The 24,286-nt window shown below is 42.9% G+C and overlaps 1 long non-coding RNA gene across 1 annotated transcript; it reads right to left on the reverse strand.

The window, feature by feature from the left end:
* Positions 1-2,398: 2,398 nt before the first annotated feature.
* LOC123990334 lies at positions 2,399-23,042 on the reverse strand. Its single transcript, XR_006830632.1, has 3 exons — positions 22,913-23,042; positions 3,538-3,632; positions 2,399-3,415 (listed from the first exon to the last, which is right to left on the reverse strand). It is a non-coding gene; the product is annotated as an uncharacterized LOC123990334 (long non-coding RNA).
* Positions 23,043-24,286: the final 1,244 nt, after the last annotated feature.

The following is a 24,286-nucleotide window of genomic DNA, read 5'->3' on the forward strand; positions in this document are numbered from 1 at the left end:
AAATTATGTGGAAATATTGAAACAACATCTCAAGACATCAGTCAGGAAGTTAAAGCTTGGTCGCAAAAGGGGTCTTCCAAATGGACAATGACCCCAAGCATACTTCCAAAGTTGTGGCAAAATGGCTTAAGGACAACAAAGTGAAGGTATTGGAGTGGCCATCACAAAGCCCAAACCTCAATCCCATAGAAAATGTGTGGGCACAACTGAAAAAGCATGTGTGAGCAAGGAGGTCTTCAAACCTGACTCTGCTACACCAGCTCTGTCAGGAGGAATGGGCCAAAATTCACCCAACTTATTGTGGGAAGCTTGTGGAAGGCTACCCAAAACATTTGCCCCAAGTCAATCAATTTAAAGGCAATGCTACCAAATACTAATTGAGTTTATGTAAACTTCTGACCCACTGGGAATGTGATGAAAGAAATAAAAGATGAAATAAATCATTCTCTCTACTACTATTCTGATATTTCACATTCTTAAAATAAAGTGGTGATCCTAACTGACCTGAGACAGGGAATTTTTACTTGGATTAAATGTCAGGAATTGTGAAAAACTGAGTTTAAATGTATTTGGCTAAGGTGTATGTAAACTTCCGACCTTAACTGTAGCTAAATGGCCCTTCTAATTTTACTGCAAATAGGCTGCGTTGTTTTGATATAAATTGGCTGATCAGGCTGGTGCACATTTACATGAGTGTTTCATTAGTTAGCTAAGTTACTGACTGATTAGGCTAATTCTTATTCATGTTTTTGTTGTTGTCAGGTGGAAAGGTAGTAGAAAGGTAGGTAGATCACAGAAAGGTAGTAGGATCACAGAAAGCAATATGCTACTGACAGACCAGGGCCGTAATTCACAAAGCATCTCAGAGTAGCAGTACTGATTTAGGATCAGTTTTGCCTTTTTAGATCACAATGAATATGATTACATTGACAGATCAGTATTTCTACTCTGAAGACACTTTGTGAACACAGGCCCTGGAAGAAAGCTGTTGAACCATACGATGGACAGCAGTTGATTCACCACAGGATCCTAGAGGACAGTCAATATTTCCATATATCAGTGACACTATCAAAATAGTTGAACTGTTCAGAAACATTTGCAGTAAATGCTATCACAGCTTTGGTGATGAAAGGTACATAATGCATTTATTGTAATCTCCTGACTAGGTATCCCCCCTTTCCCTATACAACTGACTAGGTATCCCCCCTTTCCCTCTACAACTGACTAGGTATCCCCCTTTCCCTATACAACTGACTAGGTATCCCCCCTTTCCCTATGCAACTGACTAGGTATCCCCCCTTTCCCTCTACAACTGACTAGGTATCCCCCTTTCCCTATACAACTGACTAGGTATCCCCCTTTCCCTCTACAACTGACTAGGTATCCCCCTTTCCCTATACAACTGACTAGGTATCCCCCTTTCCCTATGCAACTGACTAGGTATCCCCCTTTCCCTCTACAACTGACTAGGTATCCCCCTTTCCCTATACAACTGACTAGGTATCCCCCTTTCCCTATGCAACTGACTAGGTATCCCCCTTTCCCTCTACAACTGACTAGGTATCCCCCTTTCCCTATACAACTGACTAGGTTTCCCCCTTTCCCTCTACAACTGACTAGGTATCCCCCTTTCCCTATGCAACTGACTAGGTATCCCCCTTTCCCTCTACAACTGACTAGGTATCCCCCTTTCCCTCTACAACTGACTAGGTATCCCCCTTTCCCTCTACAACTGACTAGGTATCCCCCTTTCCCTATACAACTGACTAGGTATCCCCCTTTCCTTATACAACTGACTAGGTATCCCCCTTTCCATATACAACTGACTTGGTATCCCCCCTTTCCCTATGCAACTGACTAGGTATCCCCCCTTTCCCTTCCCACTGCATTACATGTACCTGGATGGTGTCACATCTTCTTCAAGCTGCGGACTGAATAATGGGGCCTTCAGTGCTACTGGAAGCAAGGGCCTTATCTGGGATCTCTCTCACTCACTCACTCATTCTTAATCTTTACTGAGACATGAGACATGCTCTTGATTTTAGACCTTTGGAATCTAAGCTCTGTCTTGATGTTGAAGTTATTGACACAACAGTAAAAAATGAAGTGAAAACTAACATGCCAAACATGCTATGCAACAGTTTTTTTGTAATCTAACAATTGAAAAACGTAAAATCCAACTAAATGTTATTTATTTATTTGTCACATGCAGTGTAAAATGCCGACTGATGCACCTTGAAATTTGACATACAAGCCATTAACCAGCAATGCAGTTTTAAGAAAAATAATAGTTATTTACAAAATAAACTAAAGTAAAAAAAAAAAAAAAGAGCTACGAAAAAATAACAATAAAGATTGAGTTGTATATACAAAACTTTACTGCATTTGGTCATCTCCAATATTTGGCCATTGAAAGGCTTAGTTAGATACTTGCTTTCATCCTAAGGGAACTGTCTAATGGTAGCTGACAACAGGGTGGCAGGTTTGTTGATGTGATGCCCTATAGTTCCATAGCCCAGTAGACTCACCTGGGGACAGACGGAGGGACAGGGTGGCAGGTTTGTTGATGTGATGCTCTAGAGTTCCATAGCCCAGTAGACTCACCTGGGGACAGACGGAGGGACAGGGTGGCAGGTTTGTTGATGTGATGCTCTAGAGTTCCATAGCCCAGTAGACTCACCTGGGGACAGACGGAGGGACAGGGTGGCATGATTGTTGATGTGATGCTCTAGAGTTCCATAGCCCAGTAGACTCACCTGGGGACAGACGGAGGGACAGGGTGGCATGTGTGTTGATGTGATGCTCTAGAGTTCCATAGCCCAGTAGACTCACCTGGGGACAGACGGAGGGACAGGGTGGCATGTTTGTTGATGTGATGCTCTAGAGTTCCATAGCCCAGTAGACTCACCTGGGGACAGACGGAGGGACAGGGTGGCATGTTTGTTGATGTGATGCTCTAGAGTTCCATAGCCCAGTAGACTCACCTGGGGACAGACGGAGGGACAGGGTGGCAGGTTTGTTGATGTGATGCTCTAGAGTTCCATAGCCCAGTAGACTCACCTGGGGACAGACGGAGGGACAGGGTGGCATGTTTGTTGATGTGATGCTCTAGAGTTCCATAGCCCAGTAGACTCACCTGGGGACAGACGGAGGGACAGGGTGGCATGTTTGTTGATGTGATGCTCTAGAGTTCCATAGCCCAGTAGACTCACCTGGGGACAGACGGAGGGACAGGGTGGCATGTTTGTTGATGTGCTGCCCTATAGTTCCATAGCCCAGTAGACTCACCTGGGGACAGACGGAGGGACAGGGTGGCATGTTTGTTGATGTGATGCTCTAGAGTTCCATAGCCCAGTAGACTCACTTACGGAATAGGGGGATGGACACACGTTCGTTTTTATAAAAGCCTGGGAGACTTTTACAGGGAAGAAAGAGCATGAGTTTGAGTGAGTACATGAAATCCAAATACAACCATTGGCCTTAGATAATATGATATGCGATCACACAGGCAGACTGCCGTAGAAAAAGGAGATTTACAGAGTGCATCAAGTGTACTATTATGAGTGGAGAGTTCTCAGTGAGTTGGTCAGATGGCTCTGGAGGTCCTTGGAACATTCTGTCCTCTGTAGCACCTGGAGAGAGATGGATAAAGGTGTGTTTGAAATAGAGCCCTCATTCTTGACCTCCCACTGGCCCGGGCCTAGTGCCTACCCCTTCTAATCACATAGTTACTATATACATTTGTATGCTCCATAGGGCGTCTCCACACGTTATACAGTTCATTCGGAAAGTATTCAGACCCCTTGACTTTATACACATTTTGTTACGTCACAGCCTTATTCTAAAATGGATTAAATCATCCCCCCCATCAATATATACACACACAATACCCCATAATGACAAAGGAAAAACAGGTTTTTAGAAAATGTATACATTTTATAAAACACATTCAAGTCCAGGCTCTAGCTGGGCCACTCAAGGACATTCCGAGCCTTATTCCGAAGCCACTTCTGCATTGTCTTGGCTGTGTGCTTAGGGTCGTTGTCCTGTTGGAATGTGAATCTTTACCCCAGTCTGAGGTGCTGAGCGCTCTAGAGAAGGTTTTCTTCAAGAATCTTTCTGTACCTTGCTCCGTTCATCTTTCCCTTGATCCTGACTAGTCTCCCAGTCCATGCCGTTGAAAAACATCCCCACAGCATGATGCTGTCACCACCATGCTTCACCGTAGGGATGGTGCCAGGTTTCCTCCAGACGTGACACTTGGTATTCAGGACAAAGAGTTCCGTCTTGGTTTCATCAGACCAGAGAATCTTGTTTCTAATGGTCTGAGACATGATCCTGGAGTTTGCTAAAATGCACGTAAAGGTACGTGCATTTTGGCAAACTCCAGGATCATGTCTCGGAGTTCTACGGACAATTCCTTTGACCTCATGGCTTGGTTTTGCACTGACATGCACTGTCAACTGTGGGACCTTACATTATATAGACAGGTGTGTACCTTTCCAATCACGTTGTAGAAACATCTCAAGGATGATCAATGGAAACAGGATGCACCCGAGGTCAATTTCGAGTCTTATAGCAAATGGTCTAAATACTTACGTCAATTAGGTATTTCTATTTACATTGTTTTATGAATGTGCAAGCATGTCTAGAAACCTGTTTTTGCTTTGTCATTATGGGGTATTGTGTGTGTAGATTGATAAGAAAAAATACAGTAATAATTTATTTTAGAAAAAGGCTGTAACGTAACAAAATGTGGAAAAAGCCAAAGGGTCTGAATAGTTTCCAAATGTACAGTATCCAAATTATTGTTTGGGGGGTGGGGGTTGCTAATGTGAAACAGCATTTAAAGAAAATTTAAATGTCAAACAAATGGTCTGTCTTTAGCTGTTCCCCGGGGCTTGAAATCACCGCCCCCAGTTTAAGCACCGCCTTCGCCTAATTCTGATTTGTCCAAATAATCAATGAAGAAAACCTCAAACCAGGAACTACTGCTGCCTGTTATCACATAATTATACGTGAGCCTTGACAGATTCTCGATGTTTACATTTTTTTAAAAGTTGCATAATAATCTCCAACAAACGTTTTTTTAACCTTTATTTTACTAGGAAAGTCAGTTAAGAACAAATTCTTATTTTCAATGACAGCCTAGGAACAGTGGGTTTAACTGCCTGTTCAAGGGCAGAACAACAGATTATGTTATATACCTTGTCAGCTCAGGGATTTGAACTTGCAACTTTTTGGTTACTAGTCCAAAGCTCTAACCACTAGGCTACCCTGCCGCCACAGTTAGTATCTGCTTGCCCAACTTCACATGTACTGGAATACTTTTTGACTAAAATAAGCTAATTCCAGTAAGCTATTGTTATTTTAATCTAAGTTTCAATTGAACAGTTTAAAGCCATTAGTTTGAACAGGTAATAGTCAGGCTGGAAAATGAAAGGAGAATGGAAACGCTAGGCTTTACAACGCCAGCTAACTAAGTTGTGGCTGAACGACGACAATACCAACATACAGCTGGCTTGTTATACGATGTACCGGCAGGATAGAACAGTGGCGTCTGGTAAGACAAGGGGAAACTGTCTACGTATTTTTGTGAACAACAGCTGGTGCACGATATCTAAGGAAATTTAGAGCTATTGCTCGCCTGAGGTAAAGTTTCTCATGATAAGCTGCAGACCACACTATCTACCTGGAGAGTTTTCATCTATATTCTTTGTAGCTGTTTACATACCACTGGCACTAAGACAGCATTGAATGAGCTGTATACTGCCATAATCAAACAAGAAACTCTCACCCAGAGGCGTCGCTCCCAGTAGCCAGGGACTTTAACGCAGGGAAACTTAAATCAGTTTTACCACATTTCTATCAGCATGTTAGAAGTGCAACCAGAGGGAAAAGAACTCTGGACCACCTACACTCCACACACAGATAGGCATACAAAGCTCTCCCTCGCCCTCCATTTGGCAAATCTGACTATAATTCCATCCTCCTGATTCCTGCTTACAAGCAAAAATTAAAGCAGGAAACACCAGTGACTGATCAATAAAACTACAGCTCAAAGTTCAAAACCATAGTGCCCTCAAATCTCATTAAATAATCCAAGGACACTGGGACTAAACACCTCCCTCTGCAACTGGATCCTGGAATTCCTGATGGGCCACCCCAGGTGGTAAGGGTAGGTAATAACACATCCGCCACGCTGATCCTCAACACAGGGGCCCCTCATAGGTGCGTGGTCAGTCCCCTCCTGTACTCCTGTACTCCCTGTTCACCCATGACTGCACGGCCAGGCACGACTCCAACATCATCATTCAATTTGCCGATGACACAACAGTGGTAGGCCTGATCACCGACAACAACGAGACAGCCTATAGGGAGGAGGTCAGAGACCTGGCCGTGTGGTGCCAGGACAACAACCTGATCTCTCAACGTGATCAAGACAAGACAAAGGAGATAATTGTGGACTAGAGGAAAAAGAGGACTAAGCACTCCCCCATTCTCATCACCAACAAACTAACATGGTCCAAGCACACGAAGACAGTCGTGAAGAGGGCACGACAAAACCTATTCCGCCTCAGGAGACTGAAAACATTTGGCATGGGTCCTCAGATCCTCAAATGGTTCTACAGCTGCACCATCAAGAGCATGGTTGCATCACTGCCTGGTATGGCAAATGCCTCCGACTGCAAGGCACTACAGCGGGTAGTGTGAACAGCCCAGTGCATCACTGGGGCCAAGCTTCCTACCATCCAGGACCTATATACCAGGCGGTGTCAGAGGAAGGACCATAAAATTGTCAAAGACTCCATCCACCCTAGTCTTAGACTTTTCTCTCTGCTACCACACGGCAAGCATACCAGAGCACCAAGGCTAGCTCCAACAGGCTTCGAAACAGCTTCTACCTCCAAGCCATAAGACACCTGAATATTTAGTAAAATGGCTACCCAGACTATTTGCATTGCCCCCCCCCTCTCTCCACACCACTGCCACTCTCTGTTGTCATCTATGCATCGTCACTTTATTTAACTCTACCTACATGTACCTTACATACTACTTCATCTAACCGGTGTCCCCGCACATTGACTGCAAACCCCCTGTATATATTGTTCATTTTTACTGCTGCTCTTTATTTACTTGTTACTTTTATCTCTTATTCTTATCAGTATTTTTTGAAACTGCACTGTTGGCTAAGGGCTCGTAAGTAAGCATTTCACTGTAAGGTCGTTGTATTCGGTGCATGTGACTAATACAATTTGATTTGATTTGACAACTGGAACAGTAAATTGTCATAATGGCATTGTTGCATCACTGGTAGGAGAACTTCCTGAATTTACTGAGACCATGACCTGCGTGCGTTAATGAGAATCATTTGCTGGTGTCAAACCATATATGGAAACTTGCAGTGGTGGAAAAGGTACTTACATGTGTCATATTTGAGTAAGAGTAAAAACACCTTAATAGAAAATGACTCAAGTAAAAGTGAAATTTGCCCAGTACAATCCTACTTGAATAAAAGTCTAAACGTATTTAATTTGACTTAAGTATCAAAAGGAAATGTAATTACTAAAATATACTTAAGTATCAAAAGTAGAAGTAAAGTAATAAATTATTTCAAATTCCTTATATTAATCAAACCATACTGCACCATTTTCTAGTTTTTAAGGATTTACGGATAGCCAGGGGCATGCTCCAACACACAGACATAATTTACAAATGAAGCATGTGTTTAGTGAGTCATTCAGAACAGAGGCATTAGAGTATCTTTAGAATTGCAATGGAACGCCGGTCGCTCTCATGGGAGCGCGCCTGAATGAGCTCATGGCACTCTTCCAGACCCCTGACTCAATCAGCTCCTTCACAGTAGAAGCCTCAAACAAGGTTCTAAAGACTGTTGACATCTAGTGGAAGCCTTAGGAAGTGCAATATGACCCCATAGACACTGTATATTGGATAGGCAAAGACTTGAAAAACTACAAACCTCCGATTTCCCACTTCCTGTTTGGATTTTTTTCTCAGGTTTTTGCCTGCCGTATGAGTTCTGTTATACTCACAGACACCATTCAAACAGTTTTAGAAACGGTTGTGTTTTCTATCCAAATCTACTAATAATATGCATATATTAGCAACTGGGCCTGAGTAGCAGGCAGTTTACTCTGGGCACCTTAGCTACTCAATACTGCCCCCAGCCATAAGAAGCTATTAAAAGCAAGTCCTCCAGATCAGAGGCAGTAGGGATGACCAGGGATGTTCTCTTGATTATTGTGTGAATTAGACCATTTTGCTGTCCTGTTAGGCATTCAAAATGTAATGAGTACTTTTGGGTGTAAGGGAAAATGTATGGAGTAAAAAGTACACAATTTACTTCATTATTTAACCTTTATTTAACTAGGCAAGTCAGTTAAGAACAAATTCTTATTTACAATGACGGCCCTACACCGGCCAAAACCAATTGTGCGCCGCCCAATCATGGTCGGTTGTGATACAGCCTTGTGATACAGCCTTGTGATACAGCCTTGTGATACAGCCTTTAGTGAAGTAAAAGTAAAAGTTGTCAAACATGTAGAGTACAGAAATTCTAAAAAAAAAACGACTTAAGTTATACTTTTGAAGTACTTTATACCACTGAAAACATGATACATATTGTGAACGCTGAGAAACAGCCCTTTCAAATGCTATAACATACAGTAGAACCACGTCAATCAAATGGTAATCAGTCAAGAAAAAACACCCGTGAAAAGTTGTATCTTATATGAAAATTAAGACTTTCTTCCCAAAAAAACTGCCATTTACACAATTTCCTAATGAAGATAGAGAAAAACTTAGAGCATATTGAATCTATTTTATTTTGCAAGTCAGAGTAGTAATTCCTTTTACGGTGACTGAGTTAGAGTCAGAATAGTAGAATAAACTAGGTGTAAGTAAATTCAATATATGCGTAGGGCTGTTGCGGTGACCATATTACCGCCGCACCAGCAGTCGTGAGTCATGACCACAGTAAAATCTCCTTTTATGTACTCTGGACATGCTTTGGTAGTACCCAACTCGCTAACAACCATCAGGTTCTAATAGCCTGGTACTCAGGGCTCTATTGTCCCTCTAAATACTCTGACCATCTACGCAAATGCAATAAAAAAATAATTTAAAAAACACTGATCATCAAAACAGTATTGTGCTTTTTAAACTCACCTCACTGTGATTGATCAATTTGAAGAAAGAAGTTCAACAATGACAGTGCGTGGGTCAAATCAGTGGGGAAGCCAACCCATAAAAAAACTATATTAAAACCTAAGTGTAACTATATTAAAACCTATGTGTAACTATATTAAAACCTATGCATTGTGATAATTGTGTTGTTTGCTCTATTACCTGTTAGGTCACATGACCTGCCACCGTGATATATATTCATGAAGACCAAGACAATAAGAAGACACAGTGGCAGAATAAATTCAACTACATCTTCGGGGCGGCAGGAAGCCTAATGGTTTGATCATTGGGCCAATAACCAAAAGGCTGCAGGGTTGAATCCCAGAGCTGACAAGGTAAAAATCTGTCTTTTTGCCCCTGAACAAGGCAGTTAACCCACTGCTCCCGGGTAGGCTGTCATTGTAAATAAGAATTTGTTCTTAACTGACTTGCTTAGTTAAAGGTAAAATCAAATCTTTGTTTCCTTACAAAACCGGAGATCAGCATCTGTCTGATGAAGTCCTCAAAGCATATTGCCTATAACAAACAGTTATGTGACCTACAGCACGGTCAGACAAGTCAATGTTTCTGACTACTAAATAACTATTGATTTAGAACCACGGAGCGTTACCACAAGTCACAAAGAAAACAAGAGCTGCTTCCACTATTCCAGCACCATTTCAACTTCAACATCATCAAATCACAGCACATTCTAAGTTAATAATGATTAATTCAAAACACTCATATACATATTAGAGCTGATGCATGGGCCTAAGAATTGGTCTATGATATTCTATATCTAAACAAACTGTACATCTTAGTAAAGACAAGATTACATTGAGAATATTCTGATGGGTGAAAATAACCTACATGACCAAAAGTATGTGGACACCTGCTCATCAAACATCTAATTAAAAAATCATGGACATTACTATGGAGTTGGTCCCCTGTTGCTGCTGTAACAGCCTCTACTCTTCTGGGAAGGTTTTCTACTAGATGTTGGAACATTGTTGCATGGACTTGCTTCCATTCAGCCACAAGAGCATTAGTGCGGTTGGGTACTGATGTTGGGCGATTAGGCCTGGCTCTCAGTTGGCATTCCAATTCATCCCAAAGTTGTTTGATGGGAATGAGGTCAGGGCTCTGTGCACTCCAGTCAAGTTCATCCACATCGATCTCACCAAACATTTCTGCATGGACCTTGCTTTGTGCACGGCGGCATTGTCATACTGAAACAGGAAAGGGCCTTCCCCAAACTGTTGCCACAAAGTTGGAAGCACAGAATAGTCTAGAATGTCAATGCATGCTGTAGCATTAAGATTTCCCTTCCCTGGAACTAAGGGTCCTAACCCGAATCATGATAAACAGCCCCAGACCATTATTCCTATACCACCAAACTTTACAGTTGGCACTATGCATTCGGCAGGTAGTGTTCTCTTGGCATCAGCCAAACCCAGATTCATCCGTCGTACTGCTAGATGGTCCAGAGAAATCGTTTCCGCTGCTCCAGCCTCCAATTGCGGCGAGCTCTCCACCACTCCAGCCAACACTTGGCATTCCGCATGGTGATCTTAGGTTTGTGTGCGGCTGCTCAACCATAGAAACCCATTTAATGAAGCTCTGGACGAACAGTTCTTGTGCTGACGTTGCTTCCAGATACAGTTTGGAACTCGGTAGTGAATGTTGCAATCGAGGAAAGACAAGTTTTACACATTACGCGCTTCAGCACTCGGCGGTCCTGTTCTGTGAGCTTGTGTGGCCTACCACTTTGCAGTTGAGCCATTGTTGCTCCTAAACTTTTTCACTTCACTATAACATCACTTACAGTTGAATGGGCAGCTCTAGCAGGGCAGAAATTTGACAAACTAACTTGTTGGAAAGGTGGCATCCTATAACGGTGCCTCATTGAAAGTTACTGATCTCTTCAGAAAGGACATTATACTGCCAATGATTGTCTATGGAGATTGCATACCTGTGTGCTTGATTGTACAGTCGTGGACAAAAGTTTTGAGAATGACACAAATATTAATTTTCACAGTCTGCTGCCTCAGTTTGTATGATGGTAATTTGCATGTACTCCATAATGTTATGAAGAGTGATCAGATGAATTGCAATTAATTGCAAAGTCCCTCTTTGCCATGCAAATGAACTGAATCCCCCAAAAAACATTTCCACTGGATTTCAGCCCTGCCACAAAAGGACCAGCTGACATCATGTCAGTGATTCTCTCGTTAACACTTGTGTGAGTGTTGACGAGGACAAGACTGGAGATCACTCTGTCATGCCGATTGAGTTTGAATAACAGACTGGAAGCTTCAAAAGGAGGGTGGTGCTTGGAATCATTGTTCTTCCTCTGTCAATCATGGTTAACTGCAAGGAAACACGTGCCATCATCATTGCTTTGAACAAAAAGGGATTCACAGGCAAGGTTATTGCTGCCAGTAAGATTGCACCTAAATCAAGCATTTATCGGATCATCAAGAACTTCAAGGAGAGCAGTTCAATTGTTCTGAAGAAGGCTTCAGGGCGCACAAGAAAGTCCAGCAAGCATCAGGACCGTTTCCTAAAGTTGATTCAGTTGCGGGATCGGGGCACCATCAGTACAGAGCATGCTCAGGAATGGATGCAGGCAGATTCGAGTGCATCTGCACGCACAGTGAGGCGAAGACTTTTGGAGGATGGCCTGGTGTCAAGAAGGGCAGCAAAGAAGCAACTTCTCTCCAGGAAAAACATCAGGAACAGACTGATATTCTGCAAAAGGTAGAGGGATTGGACTGCTGAGGACTGGGGTAAAGTCATTTTCTCTGATGAATCCCCTTTCCGATTGTTTGGGGCATCCGGAAAAAAGCTTGTCCAGAGAAGACACGGTGAGCGCTAACATCAGTCCTGTGTCATGCCAACAGTAAATCATGAGACCATTCATGTGTGGGGTTGCTTCTCAGCCCAGGGAGTGGTCTCACTCACAATTTTGCCTAAGAACACAGCCATTAATAAAGAATGGTACCAACACATCCTCCGAGAGCAACTTCTCCCAACCATTCAGGAACAGTTTGGTGACGAACAATGCCTTTCCCAGCATGATGGAGCACCTTGCTATAAGGCAAAGTGATAACTAAGTGGCTCGGGGAACAAAACACTGATATGTTGGGACCATGGCCAGGAAACTCCCCAGACCTTAATCCCGATGAAAACTTGTGGTCAATCCTCAAGAGGCGGGTGGACAAACAAAAACCCACAAATTCTGACAACTTCCAAGCATTGATTATGCAAGAATGGGCTATCATCAGTCAGGATGTGGCCCAGAAGGTAATTGACAGCATGCCAGGGCGGATTGCAGAGGTCTTGAAAAAGAAGGGTCAACACTACAAATATTGACTCTTTGCATCAACTTCATATAATTGTCATTAAAAGCCTTTGCCACTTATGAAATGCTTGTAATTATTCTTCAGTATTTCAAAGTAACATCTGACAAAAATATCTAAAGACACTGAAGCAGCAAACTTTGTGAAAATTAATATTTGTGTCATTCTCAAAACTTTTGTCCACGACTATATACACCTGTCAGCAACGGGTGCGACTTATATAGCCAAATCTACTCATTTGAAGGGGTGTTCACATACTTTTATATATATATATAGTGTACGATCACGCAGCCTGATGCAAAAGAACAGAGCGCAAGCTTTACTTGGACTTTCTCAAATCATCAATAGCCTATTGTCACGTCATGCAGCATGTACACTGAATGTACAAAACATTGGGAAACACCTGCTCAATATAATGTTTGGTGTTCATAATCCTCGTCCTGGAGACCCAAAGGGGTCCACATTTTAGTTTTAGCCCAAGTACTAGCACACCTGATTCCACCTATTAAGTCATCAAGCCTTTGATTGGTGGAATCAGGTGTGTTAGTGCTAGGGAAAGAAGTCAAATGTGCACCCTTTTTGACACAAACTTGTTGTTTTCACCAAGGTTCCGTTTGAGTGCTACGAGCACGTCGGCACAGGTCCTTCGGTCATAATATCTCACTGTGGAGAACGAAAGGACCTTCTGAAGTGACCTGCAGAACATTTTTCTCCAGTTTAATATCCATCACATTTATGGGAATTAAATGTCACTCATCCGATATCTGTCTCTCCTTTAATTGGCATGTGATATTCCAGGGTTGTCATTTCTCCAGAATGAGGACGCCATTTTGCAATGTTCCATTAAGGGGAGGGCATCGCGTCACTCAGGCTGACGGCTGTGTAATGCGTTTCTCTCCAAAGGCCTGAGATGTTTAGGACCTGCTTGTCATTAAGGGGTTTGGTGAGTTTTTATTTACCAAACCCTTCCATCAAGGGGATTCTGTCTTGAACACTTGGTTGGAGGCAGTTGGTTGCCTGGACGGAGGTAAATAGATTGTCTGCTATAGCTCGAGTAGTCCAAACTTCAAAGTACTCCACAATTTGTCTTAATTGTCTAAACATACCAACAATAGAATTAAATATTTTAATCTTTTTTTTGTGTTGTGGCAAAATAAATTGATGTTTGTAAAAATGAAATAATATATATATATATATATAAAATGTTGTTTTTACATGTTTGCGGTTGCTGCCACAATCATTTAGCAATTGCATTATGTGGATATGGAGTGTGAATCAAAATGAACTAAATGTGTCCTCCCTCCCTGTCCTGCCTCCAGCGATTCCTTATACTCTCTCTTTGCCGAGCAGTCATTTTCTCTCTGCTTGAGTTATCAAGCAATTTTATGTGGTTCAAATGAGCTTCGACAGCTTTTTTACAGCATGCCTTGTCCATATTTCTATTATTTGTTCCAACATTACATAAAATTCACACAAATTAAAGAATATTCTTGGCAAGTTAATTTACATAATGTTATTTATTAGCCCCCCACTCTGGTTTCAAGGACTGGCCTCGGCAATAATTTGTGCTCATTGTATATCATATACTAATTAATCACACTGCAAGAAAAGTGGAAATGCCAAGGACGGCGCTAAATTAAAGGTGCGAGACGTGAATATCAATTAAAGGAGGCTTGTTTGGCGAGATTTAATTCAACGTCCTGCCAAGGAGCCGCGGACACAGTCTGGCAGAAATCTTCCCGACAGCTATAGTTCTGACTGTCGGTCCAGGATGAGAACCTAAAGGGACCGGTTAACACCTGTCAAATCTCCTCTCCTGCCTTTCCCCTGATTGGCTGCACAGGTGGCCATCCACTTCTCTTTGGCAAATCAAAAGGTGCAACCATCCTGTGGCTTCCTCAAACAAACAATCTATAAATCACCTTGACCACAGTGAAGTGTCCTTTTACTCATCCTACTTACACAAACTAGACCAAGGGGTAGATTTAACATAGTAAATGTAGATCTGGGACACTCCAATTAGGGAGATACCTAGTCAGTTGTACAACTGAATGCCTTCTACTGAAATGTGTCTTCAGCATTTAACCCAACCCCTCTGAATCAGAGAGGTGCTGGGGGCTGCCTTAATTGACATCCACAGTTTCAGCACTCAGTGGGTTAACTGCCTTGCTCAGAGGCAGAACAACAGCTTTTTACCTCATCAGCTTGGGGATTTGATCCAGCGACCTTTCAGTTACTGGCCCAAAACTCTAACCACTAGGCTAGGCTACCTGCCACCCTCAATTAGTATGATATGTTACATTTCGTATGGTATGTATTAGTTTGTGGATGTTCATCATCCATTTCCTATGATATGGTACAAATTACAATTCATATAATATGTGACAAATTGCAATTTGTAAAATATGTTATGAATTGCAGATTTTTCTGGCAAAGGTTAGCTAGGTGGCTAAGGCTAGTTAGGGCTAACATGCTAAGTTGTTGCAAAGTAGTAAGTAGCTAATCAGCTAATGTTGGCCGTGATGAGATTTGAACACTCAACCTTTTGGTTGCTAGACACTCTCGCATTATACGTCTACTCATCCACCTCGACCAACAACCCTACTTTTGTTTTTGCCTTCTGGCTTATGTAACCATACCAAACGTAACATATCATACTAATTTGGTTGTCCATGATATACATTTACTATGTTACATCTTGTCTATGAGACCAGGCTGACTTACAGGGTGCAACCTATTTTACACTAGGCAGTAAACCATTAAATGCCACCATTTAGGGTAGTATGTGACGAGCAAGGTAGGGCTAGAGTAATGCACACAATGTTGTTTCAATGTTCCTTTTACAGAGTTATTATTATACATTATCTCTGTGTAGCCAACAAATGTTTCTGGATATGATTTAAGATTATTAAAGACAGATTATTAGACTTAATGAACCCTTATGATATCTTTAACTTTGGTCGTCGATCAAAATACACTTGAAAAAAGTAATGAGGTTTTGGACTTGACAAACATTTAGCTGATAGATAATGATGCCTTGGACAAAATTATTTCAAGAACATTTCTGTTTACATATTTATATCCCCTGCCAATTATTTTGCAATATGCAAGACACAGCTATTTAATGTTAACAGGGTACTACTTGAGGCAATGTACATCAAAAACTCTTAACTAAACACACACACATCCTGTTCAGCCATGTATATTTCATCACCAATCTAGAAATACGATGAACTTCTTAACCGTGTGCCACATTCTGGCTATTGAATAAGGACTGAGTAGATCAAGCCCATTTCCTCAAACAAAACTGCCTATTTGTTCTTAGCTTCAGTCAAAGCTGCGGGGCGATACTGCTCAGTGACATATTGTAACTACAATTAGACAGTGAGAGTCCTCCTCTCCTTCCTCTCCATCAGATCAACAGAATGAAATGGCGACATTAGCCACAGGGATTTAAATGCAACTCTCAATGGCCGTCAGTCATTTCATGTGAGACCATCCGACAGGGAAGGGGTGGGGCTTGTGATTTTGCAGATCAAGGACTCCAGTATGCTGGCTGCGAGTCTATTGAATATGCTGCCTATTTAAACCACGTGAAGAGGGATTTTTGAACAAGCTCCTCGGTCCCCCACCATCCCTTAGCAAAAAAGAAACCAGTCTTTTCTTTTTCTACCATTTATATAACTTTGCAAACTAAGAAAAGGCTTTGAATTGAAAAATATATATATTTTCCTGTGTTCATGTATATTTCAACTCTATGAGGTTGGAATAATACTGTAGAACTTGTGAAAATTATGATGATGTAATAGATGTTTGAAAAGACCACCTGCTGTTTATTATTATAATTTTTTATAACTAATTGATTGACGTCATTGGGCATATTTTGGCGAGAGTGAAACCTATTATTGGGAATGAAATAATAGTGATCAAATAAAACAACTGTATTATACACAACAACTGTACTATTTAGTTAATTATGTTAATAGATAATGGTTAATGGCAGTAATTGCCAGTCACTACCATCATGGGACTTTTATTAATTATTGTATTCTGTGTTACAGCATTCAACCCTTTAAAATGCATTGTCCATTTGAATATTTAAAAAAATAATCAAATCCGAAACCGTGATCATTTTTTATATATTTGAACCGAAACGACCACAAAAAGCACAAATCTCTCAGCACTACTATGTGGCAACGATATGAGTCAGACATGTATTGTACTGTCAAAATTGACAACAAAGTGTAAACAGGATAATTTTGGTCATAAAGTAAGTCTCATCCTAAACAGTGTTTTGTACCTAAGTATGTCACAACGTAAATGAAGGTTGGGTTTAGTTCAATCCTGCCCACAGCTGACAGCACACAAATAATATTCAATTCAGAGAGCAGCTGCAAACGACCTGATCATAATGCCTGTGGTAAATGTGGTTTGACTTTGGATATCCCTATAGGGCTAGTTAGGGACCGTCTGTAAATTACACAATGTACATGGGTCAATATGCATCATTTCAATAGCTACAAATTTCAATTACTTAAAAACCTGAAACCTACTATCAATTGTAGAAATTAATATACGAATATTGAAAGCATTAATGAGAAAACACTCCAAAGTCAAACTAATATGAATTCACTAATAGCCCCTAGCATTTCTTAATGAACAAAATCTAAAACGAGGCCAAATCAGGAAGTTCAGCCTCCCTTTCAGTTAAAATAAGTGAATGCTGCATTCCGGTTCCGGTTGGAGCGAGTGGTCGCATCTGCACGTCGCTCCAACGGGTAGTATAACTTTTTCATTATATTTCATTATATCACAACGGTTTGATTTGTCTTATCTTAGCAATTTCTTCTCAGCTAGCTACATAGCCGTCTTTGTATCAAAAGATAATTGCGTAATTATCGTATTTCGCCGTCCTAACGTAGTCTTCACTAGTCTTCACTAGCCAGCTAGCTAACGTCCACTGATTAGCTGCACTGGAGAAACTGTTACACTCAACTGAACGACTTGATTAGTTTAGTGTCAGCTAGCTACATAGCTGTCTTTGCTGTCTTCGTATCATCGTATCATCGTATCCAAGATAATTGTGTTGTTTAGGTTTAGAGTGTGTAGTCTTAGAGTGATTATCTTAATTTACCGAGGTTAGCTAGCCAGCTATTTGTCGTCCTTAACGTAGGTGACTCTGCTAGCTAGCCAACAGCTAGCCAACGCTAGCCAACGTCTTCTGTATAGAACTCAACTACCCGGTCGCATTCACAGGTTGTATCACATTTTCACTTCATTTTCATTACAGTACAACGGTTTGATTTGTTTGATCGTAGCTAGCTACTTAGCTAGCTACATAGCCGTCTTTGTATCAAAGATAATTGTGTAGTCTAGAGCGATTTTCTAGGTTCGCTAGCCATCTATTGTCGTTCTTTTAACGCAACGTAACGTAAACAACACTGCTAGCTAGCCTGCTAGCCCCGAATAGCAACACTGCAGAAACTATTACACTCAACGGAACGACTTGATTAGTGTAGTGTCAACAACGCACCCACTGCCAGCTGGCCTACTTCAGCAGTACTGTATCATTTTAATCATTTTAGTCAATAAGATTCTTGCTACGTAGCTTAACTTTCTGAACATTCGAGACGTGTAGTCCACTTGTCATTCCAATCTCCTTTGCATTAGCGTAGCCTCTTCTGTAGCCTGTCAACTATGTGTCGGTTTATCCCTGTTCTCTCCTCTCTGCACAGACCATACAAACGCTCCTCACCGCGTGGCCGCGCCACCCTACTCTGGTGGTCCCAGCGCGCACGACCCACGTGGAGTTCCAGGTCTCCGGTAGCCTCTGGAACTGCCAATCTGCGGTCAACAAGGCAGAGTTCATCTCAGCCCATGCCTCCCTCCAGTCCCTCGACTTCTTGGCCCTGACGGAAACATGGATCACCACAGACAACACTGCTACTCCTACTGCTCTCTCTTCGTCCGCCCACGTGTTCTCGCACACCCCGAGAGCGTCTGGTCAGCGGGGTGGTGGCACCGGGATCCTCATCTCTCCCAAGTGGTCATTCTCTCTTTCTCCCCTTACCCATCTGTCTATCGCCTCCTTTGAATTCCATGCTGTCACAGTCACTAGCCCTTTCAAGCTTAACATCCTTATCATTTATCGCCCTCCAGGTTCCCTCGGAGAGTTCATCAATGAGCTTGATGCCTTGATAAGCTCCTTTCCTGAGGACGGCTCACCTCTCACAGTTCTGGGCGACTTTAACCTCCCCACGTCTACCTTTGACTCTTTCCTCTCTGCCTCCTTCTTTCCACTCCTCTCCTCTTTTGACCTCACCCTCTCACCTTCCCCCTACTCACAAGGCAGGCAATACGCTCGACCTCATCTTTACTAGATGCTGTTCTTCCACTAACCTCATTGCAACTCCCCTCCAAGTCTCCGACCACTGCCTTGTATCCTTTTCCCTCTCGCTCTCATCCAACACCTCCCACACTGCCCCTACTCGGATGGTATCGCGCCGTCCCAACCTTCGCTCTCTCTCCCCCGCTACTCTCTCCTCTTCCATCCTATCATCTCTTCCCTCCGCTCAAACCTTCTCCCACCTATCTCCTGATTCTGCCTCCTCAACCCTCCTCTCCTCCCTCTCTGCATCCCTTGACTCTCTATGTCCCCTATCCTCCAGGCCGGCTCGGTCCTCCCCTCCCGCTCCGTGGCTCGATGACTCATTGCGAGCTCACAGAACAGGGCTCCGGGCAGCCGAGCGGAAATGGAGGAAAACTCGCCTCCCTGCGGACCTGGCATCCTTTCACTCCCTCCTCTCTACATTTTCCTCCTCTGTCTCTGCTGCTAAAGCCACTTTCTACCACGCTAAATTCCAAGCTTCTGCCTCTAACCCTAGGAAGCTCTTTGCCACCTTCTCCTCCCTCCTGAATCCTCCGCCCCCTCCCCCCTCCTCCCTCTCTGCAGATGACTTCGTCAACCATTTTGAAAAGAAGGTCGACGACATCCGATCCTCGTTTGCTAAGTCAAACGACACCGCTGGTTCTGCTCACACTGCCCTACCCTATGCTCTGACCTCTTTCTCCCTCTCTCTCCAGATGAAATCTCGCGTCTTGTGACGGCCGGCCGCCCAACAACCTGCCCGCTTGACCCTATCCCCTCCTCTCTTCTCCAGACCATTTCCGGAGACCTTCTCCCTTACCTCACCTCGCTCATCAACTCATCCCTGACCGTTGGCTACGTCCCTTCCGTCTTCAAGAGAGCGAGAGTTGCACCCCTTCTGAAAAAACCTACACTCGATCCCTCCGATGTCAACAATTACAGACCAGTATCCCTTCTTTCTTTTCTCTCCAAAACTCTTGAACGTGCCGTCCTTGGCCAGCTCTCCCGCTATCTCTCTCTGAATGACCTTCTTGATCCAAATCAGTCAGGTTTCAAGACTAGTCATTCAACTGAGACTGCTCTCCTCTGTATCACGGAGGCGCTCCGCACTGCTAAAGCTAACTCTCTCTCCTCTGCTCTCATCCTTCTAGATCTATCGGCTGCCTTCGATACTGTGAACCATCAGATCCTCCTCTCCACCCTCTCCGAGTTGGGCATCTCCGGCGCGGCCCACGCTTGGATTGCGTCCTACCTGACAGGTCGCTCCTACCAGGTGGCGTGGCGAGAATCTGTCTCCTCACCACGCGCTCTCACCACTGGTGTCCCCCAGGGCTCTGTTCTTGGCCCTCTCCTATTCTCGCTATACACCAAGTCACTTGGCTCTGTCATAACCTCACATGGTCTCTCTTATCATTGCTATGCAGACGACACACAATTAATCTTCTCCTTTCCCCCTTCTGATGACCAGGTGGCGAATCGCATCTCTGCATGTCTGGCAGACATATCAGTGTGGATGACGGATCACCACCTCAAGCTGAACCTCGGCAAGACGGAGCTGCTCTTCCTCCCGGGAAGGACTGCCCGTTCCATGATCTCGCCATCACGGTTGACAACTCCACTGTGTCCTCCTCCCAGAGCGCCAAGAACCTTGGTGTGATCCTGGACAACACCCTGTCGTTCTCAACTAACATCAAGGCGGTGGCCCGTTCCTGTAGGTTCATGCTCTACAACATCCGCAGAGTACGACCCTGCCTCACACAGGAAGCGGCGCAGGTCCTAATCCAGGCACTTGTCATCTCCCGTCTGGATTACTGCAACTCGCTGTTGGCTGGGCTCCCTGCCTGTGCCATTAAACCCCTTCAACTCATCCAGAACGCCGCAGCCCGTCTGGTGTTCAACCTTCCCAAGTTCTCTCACGTCACCCCGCTCCTCCGTTCTCTCCACTGGCTTCCAGTTGAAGCTCGCATCCGCTACAAGACCATGGTGCTTGCCTACGGAGCTGTGAGGGGAACGGCACCTCAGTACCTCCAGGCTCTGATCAGGCCCTACACCCAAACAAGGGCACTGCGTTCATCCACCTCTGGCCTGCTCGCCTCCCTACCACTGAGGAAGTACAGCTCCCGCTCAGCCCAGTCAAAACTGTTCGCTGCCCTGGCCCCCCAATGGTGGAACAAACTCCCTCACGACGCCAGGACAGCGGAGTCAATCACCACCTTCCGGAGACACCTGAAACCCCACCTCTTTAAGGAATACCTAGGATAGGTTAAGTAATCCCTCTCACCCCACCCCCCCTAAGTTTTAGATGCACTATTGTTAAGTGACTGTCCCACTGGATGTCATAAGGTGAATGCACCAATTTGTAAGTCGCTCTGGATAAGAGCGTCTGCTAAATGACTTAAATGTAAAATGTAAATGTAAATGCTGCTTATGACTCATAAAGCACATCACATATTCACCCCGATGTGAAACAGTCAACCATTGGTTAAACATATCTCATCCCCTAACACAACCTCTCCTCACTCTACACCTTTGGGGTGAGTAAATTCCCCTGCTGCCGAGACTGAGGTTGAGGTCCAAACATGGACACCATACCCACCTTTATAATACCAGCCCCCAGTGTATTGAGCCCTACCAAATGCAGTCCATTATGATCATTAATCAGAGAACATAGTAATAGTGGTAACGATCCATCATCGTGAACAACAATGTTGCTCAAAAAACAGCTTAGTGCCATTATGTACATGGTTGCCTCAGTTCTTTTCATAAATGCCCATCTCAGTGTGGATGGATGTAAAATCTCTGAAAAGATTAACATAATTGTTAAGCTTGACACCTCAAAATTAGATTTAAAAAAATAGTCAAGTCATAACTGCCTTTTTATTGGTACACAATACTTTTGTTTAAAATAATGATTGTTGACTTGAAACATTTTGGATGTAAGAATGTTTTCAATGTCACCTGAACATTCGACCTACCGAACTGATAGAAATGTCCCCACAAAGGCACTCATTCAAGGACAGGTGCAAATAATCGACTTGTGGGCGGAACTTGGTGCATTTTCAATGACTCATTTGGTATTGTCCTCTTGGTAATCATGCTTTTGTCAGTGTTGCTCTAGCTTGCCTCTATTGCTGCACTGCATCACGTCCCTCGCCATCCTACTGAAACACATTGCCATGGCAACTCAGGCTGAGGAGATTTACAAGTAGAATTGCTGTGGTCCAGAAAAAAACAACAATATTAAAAAGGACAATCAGTGAATGTTACACTAAGATTGTCTCCAGAGAGAAAGACAGGGCCACCACAAAATGGCAATAATTTTCTGACAAAGTTAACTAAGCCCATAATTATTTGCATTGTGTTGGTAAGAAGAAAAAGTTAAATAATTCAATGTAAAATTAACAAAGAATGTCTATGGCATGCTGAGGCTATTTTTGTTGTAAGTTGTTGTGTATGTTGGGTGTAATTTGTTGTGTATTTTGGGTATTGCCAAGAGCAGCGTGAGGCAGTTGATTTTTCCAGTAAAGCACCATGTAAACAGTTGTGACTTAAGTCTTCCACACAATATAACGTGAGTAAATCTCATAGTTAGTTATTGCAAATTGTATCAAATCACGTTGTGGTTTCTCCAAGATTAATAAAAAATTAAATGAAACATAAAGTACAACAAATATCAATTTAACCCCTAAAACCTTTCCATTGATTCCTGCTCTGTCTTAACTCAGTCATTAAACATTGCCATTGTTATTTAAAACAATGACAAGTATTCAACATTATTTATCCCATAATTGATTAGCTTTTTTATAGGCTAGCTTCCACTCCTCACGGTGACCCATTTGAGCCAATATGTTTGCAGAGGAACTGCAGCGAGTGCTAATGCTGTAAAATCTATCAGACCCACGGTAATGACCTCACAGACTCCCTCACTGCAGGGAGGGGGGAAAAAAGGATGCCAAGGTTTTATCAAAACACACACAGGTCTTGTTAATGGTCTCACCAAGAGGAGAAAGGGATATGGTGTTCCATCTCGAGGGCTGTCGTTTCCCTTTGATTTCCTATATTGAGGCCGTGTAATGAAGGGACATTTCTCTTGAAGTGGAAGAAAGAAGGGTGAGCTGTTGGAGATCTCACCGATAATAGCCTAACTGCCCGTAGTGGGAGGTGAGCGGTCGGGAAACAGTGATTAAGAGCTCCTCTCAGCCAATCGCTGCAGCCCAGGATATCCTTATGTCATCCTTTGAAGGCCAGCGTCCTGCTGGTGATAATAGTGTCTCATAGAGCTGGATCAAAACACTACAGGCGGACTGCTACACATTCGTCACATTTGCTTTAGATCATGAGCATGTATTTGAATAAAGCTACAATGGAAAGGCCTGCATAAAATGAAGATGAACCATTAGATAAAACAGACAGAGATGAGAAAGGGACCGATATAATAATAATAATTATAATAATTTAATTCCTTTCACAAGCACCTCTCCTGAGACTCCCCAGGAGAGGTGTATTGCAGTGTTTTATTAAATTACTGTGTCAGTTTTGTCTCAACTGGAGTTACAAGGCCAAGATACAATAAAACAATTCATCCTAAAAGTGGGTGTTGTGGAGGGAAACATAACCTGTGACTAAGCACTAACAACAAGCTAATTGTAAACTAAATCTACATTTTCTCATTCACATTTTTTTACCTAGGCAAGTCAGTTAATTAAGAAAAAACTCTTATTTTCAATTATGGCCTAGGAACAGTTGGTTAACTGCCTGTTCATGGGCAGAATGACACATTTGTACCTTGTCAGCTCGGGGGCTTGAACTTGCAACCTTCCGGTTACTAGTCCAACAGCCTAACCACTAGGCTACACTGCCGCCCCGTGTGAGTTCTGCACTCATCCCCTAGAGTTAACTAAGTTATCTGGTGAGTAGCTATGAGTTAACTAAGTTATGTGGTGAGTAGCTATGAGTTTGGTGCAGAGTAGGCTATCCATTATATCAGAAACAGGGTAACAGCACACCTCGGGGCAGGCGAAACAAACGGTCTTTCATCACCCCATCCATCTTTCTGCCTAAAGAGGATATTCTTCATGCCCTCTCATTCAGCCTCTGTAGACTATCAGCAGAGCTAAGGCTAATGATGTGCTGCAAACACTCATTCTCGTAAAATACTAAAATATCTGGTGTAGTAGGGAACCTAGTCTGAATTGTTTCTATGAACGTAAATACGGTGAATGTCCAGTAAAAATGTCCCGGGTGGTTGTGAAATGTTGCTCATTTTTCATTTTGTAATGTGTTTAGCTTGAACTTATAGTTCTGTGAGTCACATTGTGTAAAAGAGCGAAGATCCACCGTAATAATTCATGATAATACACTTCTATGTACA

The sequence above is a fragment of the Oncorhynchus gorbuscha genome, linkage group LG12 (assembly GCF_021184085.1).
Source record: "Oncorhynchus gorbuscha isolate QuinsamMale2020 ecotype Even-year linkage group LG12, OgorEven_v1.0, whole genome shotgun sequence".
Lineage (NCBI taxonomy): Eukaryota > Metazoa > Chordata > Actinopteri > Salmoniformes > Salmonidae > Oncorhynchus > Oncorhynchus gorbuscha.